Consider the following 12,732-nt stretch of genomic DNA (forward strand, 5'->3'; position numbering starts at 1 on the left):
ATGATCCAGCATCTCTCCTCTTACTCTTCTTTTCCCTCTGTAGTTCAATGTATCTTTACCCCTTCTCTTCCTTCCATAGTTCAGTATCTCCTACTTGTAGTCCAGCAACTTCCTGTCTTCCCTAGTGTAGTGCAGCATCCCCTACCTTTCCCTCTGTAGTCCAGCATATCCCCTCTTCTCCTTTCCCTACTCTCTGACAGTCCTGCATCACCTTACTTATTTCCCCCTCCCCCATAATCTAACATCCCCTATCCTTCATCCCCCACCTAATGTAGCTTCCTGATTTTTGTTTTACCTCTGTTGCTTCACTACCACATCAGATGGATCAATTAGAGCTCAACAAGAATGTCAGCAGCAAAAAGCAAGGACAGGGCCTCAGCACCAGTGAATATTGACGGCTTGCCATGTCTCTGCCCACTCTGATGCAGACATCTTGTTATGGAGTGGGTAGGGACATAGCAGGTCTTCAGCATTTGCAGGTGCTAAGACCCCCCACACTTGTTGCTTCTGCCCTTCCTGCCGAGAATTGCTGCTGCTACAGTCATGTGGTATCACTAGCTGAGGTCTGTGGAAGGTGGTGTGTGTGTGGGGGGGGGGGGAGGAAGTAGACGTGAGCTGAAGGTGGAGGAACTATATTGGATGGTACAGTGTATTTCTCCAACTCAACTTATTCATTAGTACCTTCTCCAGTTAAACAACCAAATGCTTCTATCCTGAACTCTAACAAAGTTAACTTTAAAACTAGTCAGTCTTTGGAGGATGTTCTAATCTAAAGGCTGTGACCAGAATGGAGAATATTCTTGTCTCAGCTCTGTAAATTCATGGGGGTTTCCTCTGTGAAGTTGGCAGAACATGAACAAAGGAATAAATCTATTCAACAGCAATTAGTAAATAATGACTCCAAGATGGTTAATATGCAGTCAGATGTCAATTCCTCTGTTAAAAGACAGCTTGACTATTCATGCTAGATTGGAAGGTTTAGAGAACAAATCAAGGGCAAAGAATATTAAACTTTCCTGTAACTCATTATTTAGCTCTCAGGAATTGTTAAGGTGATCCAATTTGATCAACCCGATTCCTTATGAGTAATGAAAAGGAAAGGAAATGGGGACTTGTACAGTGCCATTTTGTAGCTTTGACATTCAAAGTGGTAGGCACTGGAGGATTGAGTGACTTGCGTAGGAGCAGCATTGGGATTTGATCTCACAACCTCTGGGGAGAAAGGCAGCAGCTCTACCAATGAGCCACGCCATCCCATCTACCACACCTTCTCCTTACTTATTTGCATAGAGGAACTAAAGAACTTAAACCCCTCCCCCCTTTTATCAAGCTAAATGCCAAGCCACAAATAGGAATTTAGCTTGCGCTGCTCAGCAGCAAAGCTTGATAAAAGGGGGATTAATAAAGAGGGCGCCTCTGATATTATTAATTCACCTGATAGGCTTGACCTTTCAAAATTCTTAGAATCATCTCATGATATAGTCAAGAGAGCTACAGTCAAACCTCGGTTTGCGAGTAACCCGATTTGCGAGTGTTTTGCAAGACGAGCAAAACATTCTCGCAAAACTTGTCTCGCAAACCGAGTGTTGACTCGATTTGCGAGCACCCCCCCCTCCGAGAACCGTTTTTTGCGTGCGTTTAGTGTGTGCAGAATTGCCCCGCGCATTAGACACTAACGCCAGCATTGAGCTGGCATTAGTTCTACCCGCGTAGCGCAAGTTAAGCGCACACTAAAATTCTGCATGCGCTAAAAACACTATCCCAGCTTAGTAAAAGGAGCCCAAAGTAGTTTCTTGAATTCTTAAGTGTTTATTTCTCAAGCTGAGGTTTGTTACAGAGGTTTTATAAATTTAGCCTGTTAAATAATTAATAGTAGTAGTAGTGTTTTCAAAGTAAATTCAGACGTGTTTATATGTTGAAGGGCCTTCCCATAATATGGACAATGCTTTTTGATGATGGAAATTATGGGCTCCTTTTACAAAGCCGCGTTAGCGGTTTAACATGCGGAATAACGCGCGCTAAACCGCCGGCCGTGCTAGCCGCTACCACCTCCTCTTGAGCAGGCAGTAGTTTTTCGGCCAGCGCGGGGGTAAGCACGTGATGAAAAGTTGCATGCGCTGAAGCCGCTACCGTGCTTCATAAAAGGACCTCTATGTTAGTATTATTTCCTGAATTTTCTGGGTTTTTAAAAAATATCTTTTGATGTAATAGTGATAATTATTTATTTTTAAATAAGTACTGTACTACTATCTATTCTATATTAATTAAAAATATCAGTTGTCATTATTTTTATTTTTGCTTGCAATCCCCTTCCTCACTTGAGAACAATCATGTTAACGTGAGAATTATACATTACTCCCCTCACCAGTACATGCCTGGGTCTTGTTGGTTTGGTCTAATTTTGCAAACATCATATACTACATAATCCAATCAGACCCAGCGACTGGGAGGTAATTTACAATTTTATAACATTGTTTCTTTTAGCTGCTTAGTGAATCATAAAAAAAGATGCTTAATAGAAAACCTAGCTTTGCCAACAACTACATCAAATGTAATAACTCTGGTTCCCAGTTTGGACTAACTTTCAGAAAAGAAGGACATGGAAGAGGCCAATAACACACAGTTTTGTGACTTGACTGCTCAAAAGTAGGCTAATCAGTCCCTCTGACAAGGTCCATAAACAAGAAGACTTTGAAAGTGTTATTATTGGTAGTTCTGCATTTCCTTTATGTAGGTCAATGAGTTCCATCTCCAGAACTTAGAGGGGCTTCACCATTAGGTTTCCTGTGCTGGCAACCATTTTGAACCCGTACAGCTTATTTTCCCACTGTTGCCAAAGGCTCCATCTCCTACTGATGCCACTGTACTCAAACTTAGGCCTGGATTCAGTAAATGCCATCCAAATTTGTGCGCAGAAATGGTGCTCTGAGCTGGGCATACTGTGTAGTACCGAGAGTTGCCATGAGAAGCTGTAGCAGCCATTTTGAACAGGAGCTGCAAGGGGCAGCAGTGAGGAGGCTGTGCTCCTGCCCCCACCAACCCCTGATGGACCACCAGGGAGAAAGGTAGACCTGGGGGGTCCTACCTAGACATTTTGGGGGGGGGAGTAGAAGGCTTCATTCAGGAGGGAGGAAAAGACAGCATCATGGCCTAAAGATGGGGGAGGAACTGTTAGAGGAGAAAGGAGGGGATTAAGAGAGTTTTAAATGGTAAAATAGTTATGCTGGTGCTGGCCCGATAATCAACTGGCACCTGCATAACCCTGGGCTTCTCCCCAGGGCCACCTCTGACTACCCACTTTTTGATTGGATGGTCTATGGGGATATTCAGCAACACTCTCTAATTAAGTGCTACTGAATATCCCTACTTAAATTACTCTGATTATCGGCCCCTATGAGTTTGCGGATTCACATATTATTACATATTATATATTTAAACTGTATTGGTATAATTTAATATTATATCCCATTTTTTGAAACTGTTTTGCTATTGTATTTTTGCTCTTTAAATTAATACATTATATGATATTTTTAGGTATTACACATTGTATTTGTTTATTTAAATTTAACCGATACTTTTTTCAGTAGTAGTTCAAGGTGAGTTACATTTAAATATGAAATTAGTTATGTCCATGAACCTAGAGGGCTCACAGTCTGGGGGGTGGGGGAGCTATCCATGTGGGTTACTGTTTATTTTACCACATGTTGTGCTGTTTTTGCACAGAATCCTATTAAATGTTTATTTAGTTGTCCTGAGGGAGGGCTATTTCAGAGTTTCAGAGAGCCAGATAATGTGGGGAAATCACTTTATATCTATGGAAATCCCTTTGAAAATTGGCCCAGTATATTCATCATTCTTATTTCACTTTTAAATATCTGCCAAATGCACCATGCACAGTTATGAGTAGCTCCCACGGCTGGAAGTCCACAGGTACATTTATACCTGTTGATCTTTTATTTACAGTAATTTCCCATCAAATGGTACCTAAGAAGTACGCAAATATAAAGATTTCCATGGGCCTTGTGCCTGCAATTAAAACTGCACACACTGTTTTTTCTTCCCTGGCTTGGGCCATTTTTACTGCAGGTTAATCTCGCTACCTACTAAAACTAGATCGCAAAGGTTAGCCACCACAATGGCTAAAATTTTTTTCCCCAGGGAGATCAAGAGCTTGGTTACCTAACTATGTCCCTTTGAAAACAGACTGCTCTATAATATTTAAATTAAGGGGGCAAGTTATCAACATGGGCTACTACTAAGTCAGGCTATTTTTAGACTCTATGCTAAAATGACCTGGCTTTTGGTAAAATAACCCATCTTGTGATAACCCAACTTAACAGTAGCCTATGTTGATAATTTTCCCCCTACATCTTTATTACCTTTTACCCTTCTGATGTCAAATCAGTAGATGCTTAGAAAGGAAAAAATATTAAATTAAATTAAAAAGAATTAATAGAATGAAATGAAAATCTATATGCATGTTTAGTTTTAATTGTTCTAATTTTTTAACAAAAAGGTTGCTTGAGGTAGCTTGAAAAAGTTCTGTTAGCTACAAAGAAAACAAATACGAGGGGTCACTGAAAAGGTCTCAGCCCAACCAACAAAGTTGGGACAGTCTCCATCGAGGGCTATACACTTAGGGCTCCTTTTACTAAGGTGTGCTAGCATTTTTAGTGCGTGCATAAGAAATGAAAAATACTAACGCAAGCCATATGGAGGTGTTAAAACCGCTAGCGCACCTTAGTAAAAGGAGCCCTTAATCCAGCAGTTTTCCACTTTTTCCATTCCGTCAGGAAAATACAGAATGAAAAAAGTGGAAAATCGCTGGACTAAGTGTATAGCCCTCGATGGAGACTGTCCCAACTTTGTTGGTTGAGCTGAGAACTTTTCAGTGACCCCTCGTATGATAGCTGAAAACATATGATACAGCTTATTCTTACATATCAATAGTAACATATCACAGTTTTCATAGAGTTGACATTCGAGATCTATGATACTCAGAATGAATTAGACTGTGAGCCATCCAGGGACAGAAAAATACCAACTGTGCCTGAATGTACACCACTTTGATAGCTATTAGGCTTGCAAGGAGATATAAATAAACTAGTCCTCCTTCTAAACCTCCTACTGAATGCAGTGGTGTGCTTATGAATGAGCAAAAATTCAAGAGAATAAGTTGAACTGCAGAGTGAAAATACTTCAACAGAAGAAAAGTCACTATTTGAATATACCCACAAACATCTTAAAGACAGCAACATCTTGCCTGTAAGTATCTCAAAAGTGCATGGGAAACCTGATTTTGTACCATCCAGGAGAGTAATGTATTTGAAAAACTATCAACAATTGTCAAAAATGTCATTTGCATGAAAGTATTTATTCAATTTTCTATACTATTCTCACAGAGGAGCTCAGAAAGGTTTACATAGGTTTAGCCAAGTACTCAAGCATTTTTGCCTGTCTGTCCTAGGGCTTACAATCTATCTAACATACTTGGGGGCAAAGGGGGACCAAGTGACCTGCCCAGGGTCACATGGAGCAATGTTGGTTTGAACCCTCAGCCTGTGCCACACTCTCAGACATAGTATGGTAGAAGATGTGATGGTAAACATTACCTGACACAGATGGCAAAACAGTTAACAAAGCATGGTAAAACATAGTGTGATAAAACATGACACGATGAGACATAGCATGGTGAGTATAGTACGTCAAAACATAGCACGACAAAGTATTATAAAGCATGGCTAACATAGTATGACATGACTTGGCATGAATGGTAAGGCCAGTGTGCATGATGAAACATAGCATGGAAGACATGGAGTAGCAAATATTGTGTGGCAAACATGGCATGAGAAGCAAGTACCATGCAGAATTAATGGAACATACAAATATGAAGATCCCCATCCTCCCTGCCTAAATACCCCAGTCAGGATCCTCAAGGGCCCCACTGACATATCCAGAAATTTTGGTGTGCATCAAACAGTAAACACAAAAAGTATTAGGGAAGACCCACATATACACATTAACATGGTGATCTCAAAAATTCCAATCCCTTTGACAAATAGGCAAAAAGCAGAAAGCGAATACACTTGGACACAATCACGCTTGGACCATCTGTGAGCTGTGTTAGACTAGAAACCATCCAGTTCTGCTGCCCCCACCTGCCACTGTCTGTTTTCCAAAATATGAAACACTGGAATACTTGTAATAAAACATTCACAGCACTGGGTTATCCACAATAACTGGCTAATTCAAACAGCGGTGTGATTATCTGTGATGGTATCATTTACAACTGGCTCTGTGATCTTTCACTAGAGAGTGGGTCTGAGCTTTCACATTCACTTATATTATTATTATATAGTAAGATATTGAGAGAAAAAAAGAATCAAGAAGAAAAAGTTTTTTAAGATATTTAAAGTGATAAGCATATATAGCAGTAATTCAAACAGTGGACATAATTGATGATCTGATCACTGTAGTGGAAATATGTGGCCAGCCCACTACAGCAGTAGAAACCAATAAAATGTTTGACCTGCTACCTATAGAACAGCAATCCACAACCTACAGAATACATTTCCAGAAAGGTTTACCTATGTAGCTGCAATGAAGAAAAAGACCACTCATTTAGTGCTTGGATGCATCTGTCTTTGAAGCACACTTTGCAGTGTAGAGGAGTCTTCAGTATCAGGATGCTCTGCCTAAATTCTCTTAGCACCTTTCCAATTCTTATTCATGTCTGAAGGTTGCCTTCATGCCAAAGTCCTTAATACAATTTCATTGACTGCTTCATGTTAGAAGGTTGAAAAGATTAAACCAAACCTGGAGAAAGAGGTAATCGGAAAAGGCGGGCAGGGGAGGAGATAAAGTTCTGAAATAGCAGACAAGAGGTTCAGTGACTTGGTGAGAGGGACTGCAGGGCAACAGATTGACACAGAGATGTAAATTAGAAGCAGTTAGTGAGAGATACGGAAACTAATTTGGTGACTGACAGAACGACACAAACAGGTATCTCAGCCTGTCAAAGTGAAACTTCCCCAGCTGTGTTTCACAGATCAGAAAGCACTGATCTGTGCTCCATCCAGCTGTGGGGGGGAAGCCCTAATTTTAATCTTTCTTTGTAAGTGTTTTGTTCCGTTATGTTCATCTACAAAGACTCTGTTCTTTCACAAGTAGAGGGCAATTTTCAAAGGCATTTCCACACAGAATACATGTTTGATTATGCTCAGAAATAGAGTATTTAAAACTTATTTAGAAGAGCGTGGTGTAGTGGTTAGAACTACAGCCTCAGCACCTTGAGGTTGTGGGTTCAAACCCCATCCTGCTCTTTGTGACTCTGGGCAAGTCACTTAATCCTCCACTCAGTGGCGTACCTAGGGTATGTGGCACCCGGGGACCATCATTTTTTGACACCCCCCCCTATGTAAAAAAAATTTTTTTGTAATGACCATGAAACGGAATAAATGGTCAGAAAAGAAACAGGCAGTGAAAATTTTCTTATATTCCAAACATAACATAACATAAATTATGTCTGAATTGTCATGACATCAGAAGTACATATGGAGTAGTTGCAGGTGATGCTTGGGACAGTTCTGATTGTGTTAGTTCGGTTTTATGTGTTTTTTGAATAGAAGGGTTTTTATTTCTTTTTGAAGGTTTTGCAGTCTGTGGTCGATGTCAATTGGTTGTAGAGTTGGGGGTCGAGTGTTGCAGCTCGAATGGCTAGGAAGTTGTCGAACAGTTTTTTTCTTTTGATGTTTTTGGTTGGAGGGTGTGTGAATGGTGCGTGAGTTCTCCTATGTCTGTTTGAGGTGGATTGAATTATTTAGCTAAAGAAATTAGTTACCCCCTCATCCCACACACATTAATTCTCTTCCATTTTTGTTCCCATTATAAAAAACACTGATAAGTTCCCAGAAAAAAAATACACTAAAATAAGAAGTGAAAACAAAGGCCCCTACAGATGAGAACATAAACATAAGAATAGCCTAACTGGGTCAGACCAATGGTCCATCATGCCCAGTAGCCCATTCTCATGGTAGCCAATCCAGGACACTAATACCTGGTCAAAACCCAAAGAGTAGCAACATTCCATGCTACCGATCCAGGGCAAGCAGACACTTCCCCCATGTCTTAATAACAGATTATGGACTTTTCCTCCAGGAATTTGTCCAAATCTTTCTTAAAACCAGCTACACTATCTGCTTTTACCATAACTTCTGGCCACTTCATTTTTAAGTTTAGATCTTTCCTTTCAAACAGAGACCTTGCTAGATGTCAAATACAGCACAAGGTAACTTCACATGGACTTAGCTGTGCAGGAAATATGAATCTCCTCATACACCCACCATATAGTGCAAAAATGTGCAAAGGTCTGTTTTTTTCTTTCGATCACTACATAGCCTAATGCCACACAAGCAGCGCTGTTACAAACATATTCTGTAGGTCAATGCTAAGGATAACAGTTTCCTTCCTTGGACCAGAAGGAGATACTGATAAACCACTGGAAGAGATCCCAAAACAACACCCAAAGACCCACTCAGTGTGTGAACCAGTTGAGTGGAGTGGACTAACTGGGGGGTGGAAATGGGCCCGGAGTTTGCTCAGCAGAATTTCCCAGACCACCTCTTCCTCTTAACACATTGACACGCTGCCACCACCACCACTAGGAACACCTCACTGGGTAGGCCAGCTATGCTATAAACTTTATAAAACACATTATTATATTTTCTTATAAAGCACATATTTTAACTGAACTCTCTGACATCCTCAGCCTTTCCATTCACAAAAATAGAAGGAAGAAAAGTTCCCATTTCCTGCTGTCTCATGTCCCCGGCCTATACAATATTTTTTTTCTGCAGACCCTTCAAAAGTCTGACCAAATCCTCGTTTCACTTGCATTATAAAGTACTGAGGATGCCATCTCTCCCCAATTCCAGGTCCTAAAGTCTAAGACAGTAGCGCAAACTAATGCTACCAGATTCAGGAAAAAATTTTTTGATTCGATTCAGCCTGTTGAATTGGTTTTTCAATTCGATTTTCCTGCCCAGTTGGGTGATTTTTTTCAAAACTCCTGGTGGGTTTTATAGCTTTTTCACCCCTTTGGCTTCTCCTAACCACACTGGCGCTGTGGTGTAAATAAAATAAAGAAACAAAAAGGACTTTTCCTCTCTCTGTTAAATCCTAGCTCACGTTTGCAGTCCAACACCAGCTCTGGCAGGATACACATTTCAAATCTGACATATTGTAATCACAAAACAGAAAATAAAATTAATTTTTCTACCTTTTGTTGTCTGGTTATATTTCAAATCTTGTTGGTCCAAGGCTCTGATTTTCTTCTGATAACTTGCTTGCCAGGGTCTCCTTCTTTCTTCTTTCTGCATGCTAACCATCCATCTGCCAACTCTGTCCTCCCTTTCCATTTCCCTTCCCTCCCCAGGAAGTCTGGTATCTTTCCTTTTTTTCATCTCCCTCCACAGATCCACCTTTTCTTAACTACCCTTTCATCTGGCATCTCTCCCTCCTTCTCCACCACCCCAGAGTCCACCATCTCTCCCTTTCTTTTCCCAATTACCTTCCTATCCAGTATCTTTATCCTTCCTCCACACCATCCCTTGTGTCCAATTTCTCTCCCTTTCTGTTCCTTCCCTCCCTCCCTAAATCCCATGGTCCATCATCTCTCTCCCTCTCCTCTATTTTGAGACCCATTATTTCTTCCCCCCCCAAAGTTTGGCATATGCACGTCTCTTTGAACACCCCCTTCCCTCCGTGTACTTCTAAACCAGGGTCCCCCCCAAAGGCCTGTCCCCCCTTAAAGGTCTGCCTGTCCCCCCTTGAAGGCCTGCACCCCCCTTGAAAGCCTGTCCCACCCCCTTGTAGGCCTGTCCCTCCCTTGAAGGTCTGCACCCCCCCGAAGGCCTGCACCCCCCCCGAAGGCCTGTGCCCCCTTTGAAGGCCTGTCCCACCCTTGAAGGCCTGCCTGCCTGTCCCCCCCTTGAAGGCCTGTCCCCCCCCTGAAGGTCTGCACCCCCCCGAAGGCCTGTCCCCCCCTTGAAGGCCTGCACCCCCCTGAAGGCCTGTCCCCCCCTTGAAGGCCTGTCCCCCCCCTTGTAGGCCTGTCCCCCCCCTTGTAGGCCTGTTCCCCCCTTGAAGGCCTGCCTGCCTGTCCCCCCCTTGAAGGCCTGTCCCCCCCTTAAAGGCCTGCACCCCCCCGAAGGCCTGCACCCCCGCAAAGGCCTGTCCCACCCCCTTGCAGGCCTGTCCCCCCCCCTTGAAGGCCTGCCTGTCCCCCCCTTGAAGGTCTGCACACCCCCCCGAAGGCCTGTCCCCCCCTTGAAGGCCTGCCTCCCCCCTTGAAGGCCTGCCTGTCCCCCCCCCTTGAAGGCCTGCCTACCTGCCTGTCACCCCCCTCCCCCTTGAAAGCCAGCCTGCCTGCCCACCCGCCTCACCCTGAAGGCCTGATGCTCCGACCCACCCCGAAGGACCGCTCGCCCCCCTGGTCTCCCCGCACCACCTATGAAGCAGTCCGCAGCAGGATCGCGACGTCAGCGATCCCTGAGCTGCTTGGGCGCTGCTTCCTGCGCCGCGGTCCCGCCCCTCCTCTGACGTCATTGGAGGGGCGGGACCGCGGCGCAGGAAGCAGCGCCCAAACAGCTCAGGGATCGCTGACGTCGCGATCCTGCTGCGGGCTGCTTCATAGGTGGTGCAGGAAGGTCAGTTGGGCGAGCGGTCCTTCGGGGGTGGGGGGGGACTGAACGGCAAGGCCGGGAGCACCCCCTCTGGGCTGGCACCCGGGGCGGATCGCCTCTCCCGCCCCCCCCTTGGTACGCCACTGCCTCCACTGCACCAGGAACATTAGACTGTGAGTCTGCTGGGATAGATAGGGAAAATGCTTGAGTACCTCATTTGTAACCCATTCTGAGCTCCTTTGGGAGGACAGGTTAAAAAATTAAATAAATATACAAAATTATGCCAATACTCAAATAAAGATATGTACATGTTGGAGAGGCTTTTCCAGCAGCAGTATTGAAAGTTGCACTTACTATACATACATACCTTTGACTAGCCAAAAGGATGCAGTTAATTTTCATGAAAAATGTACGCACACAAATCTGCACTTTTAGTCTTTTGATTAATGTAAAGCCTGTGAGAGAAAAATACCCACTGCCTTTGTAGACTAAATTCAGTATAGTCAGTAAATGGCACACTGCTCTGAGTTGGGTGTCATTTATAGAATGGCATGAAGTGCCGGGATCTGTGCCCAACTGAACCCTGGTATAAATCCCCACACCTAAATTAAGAACAGATCCCCAAATTCTATAACAGTGCATGCATCGTTAGTGAACGCTCCTGATCCACTCATGGGACTCAACGATCATAATTGCAAAGGACCAAGCACACGGCCTAGGAATACTCCTTGACCCTAACCTATCACTTTCCAACCATATCCCTCAGGCAGTATCTTCCTCATTCTACTACTTGCAACAACTCCGAAAACCCCTTTAACTACAAACCACCAAATGACATTCCTACTCCCACTTCATACCAAGCAACTGCCCCCCCCCCCCGAGATCCCCTCCTTCCACTTTCCTCCCTTTTCTTTTTATTTATTTATTCCATTTGTGCGTTGCACATACCTATACAAGCTCTTGGCAACATTACAGAGGAAGGGGTTAGAAGAGGGTAGGAAGGACAATGAAGGGCAGGAAGATACAGGAGGAGAAGAGGATACAAGTGATTAGGTGTCAAATAGACAAGCTTTCAGTTTCTTCCAGAATTTGGTGTGGTTAGGTTCCGTCCTGGTCATTTCAGTAAGGTTATTCCAAGTTTTTACACTTAGAAAGGTGAGCATGGAGTGGAAAACACGTTTGTATTGCAGATTTTTTGTGGAAGGGAGACTTAGAAGTATTCTGTTGAGGTTTTCAATCTCAATGTATTTATTAACTTACCTATTTCCTCCTCCCTTTCGTTTCGTGTGTGTCAGTCCGTTCATGTTCCCTTTTCATTTTATTTTTTATCTTTACTTTTAACTCTAGATATGTTATATCTTTAATTTTAAAAAATTTTCTTTAAAATTTCATTTTATTGTAAACCGTTTAGATACCTGTTTGATATGTTGTAAATAATTTTAGCATTGTACATCGTCTTGAAGCTATGATTAGGTGATTAATCAAATTTTTAAATAAACTTGAACTTGAAATTCGATAAACGGTATCTCAAAAATAAAGAAACTTGAAACTTGAAGAACTCCTGAGCTTTAGGAAAACAATAAAAGCATATCTCTTCTCCAAACTCCCCTGCTTATGAGTAGTGGATTGCAAAGAAATGTATATTGGTAATAGATCTTCAGTATGTGTTGCGTTTGGATAAAAATTTGGATTGAAAATTCTTGCACTGTAACTAGGGCAAACTGTAATTTGTATATTATGTATATTGGCATTAGATCCCTAGTATGTGTCGAGTTAGGATAAAAAAACTTGTATTGAAAAAAACTTGTACAGTAGCTATGGCAAATTATAACCCGTTAATTGTATATTATGAATGTTAACCTGTAACCCATTCTGAGCTTGTTGGGGAGAAAATGAATTAAATAAATAAATGCCTCTCCCATGGCTATATCACCTTTTCAATTACATACAAAAGGATTTGCACGTGTATCTTTATAGAATAGTGCTTAGTAAGATGCGCGTGTAAATCCAAATTGTTGTCAATTAGTGCCAATAAATGATTGTTAGCACT

General features: G+C 42.5%; 1 protein-coding gene across 2 annotated transcripts in view; it reads right to left on the minus strand.

Annotated features, from left to right (window-relative positions):
- The window catches only part of IL2RB (interleukin 2 receptor subunit beta), a 194,575-nt gene that overhangs the window by 97,015 nt on the left and 84,828 nt on the right, over positions 1 to 12,732 (minus strand). Inside the window, exon 1 of one of the 2 annotated variants that reach the window (XM_033929885.1) lies at positions 6,588 to 7,321. The exons of the other annotated variant lie outside the window; for it this stretch is intronic. The gene's annotated coding sequence lies outside the window, so the exon portion shown is untranslated. Of the gene's footprint in view, positions 1 to 6,587; positions 7,322 to 12,732 lie in introns of those variants that run through there. 2 annotated transcript variants of the gene reach the window in all.

Source organism: Geotrypetes seraphini, chromosome 2 (genome assembly GCF_902459505.1).
Source record: "Geotrypetes seraphini chromosome 2, aGeoSer1.1, whole genome shotgun sequence".
In the NCBI taxonomy this organism is placed as follows: domain Eukaryota; kingdom Metazoa; phylum Chordata; class Amphibia; order Gymnophiona; family Dermophiidae; genus Geotrypetes; species Geotrypetes seraphini.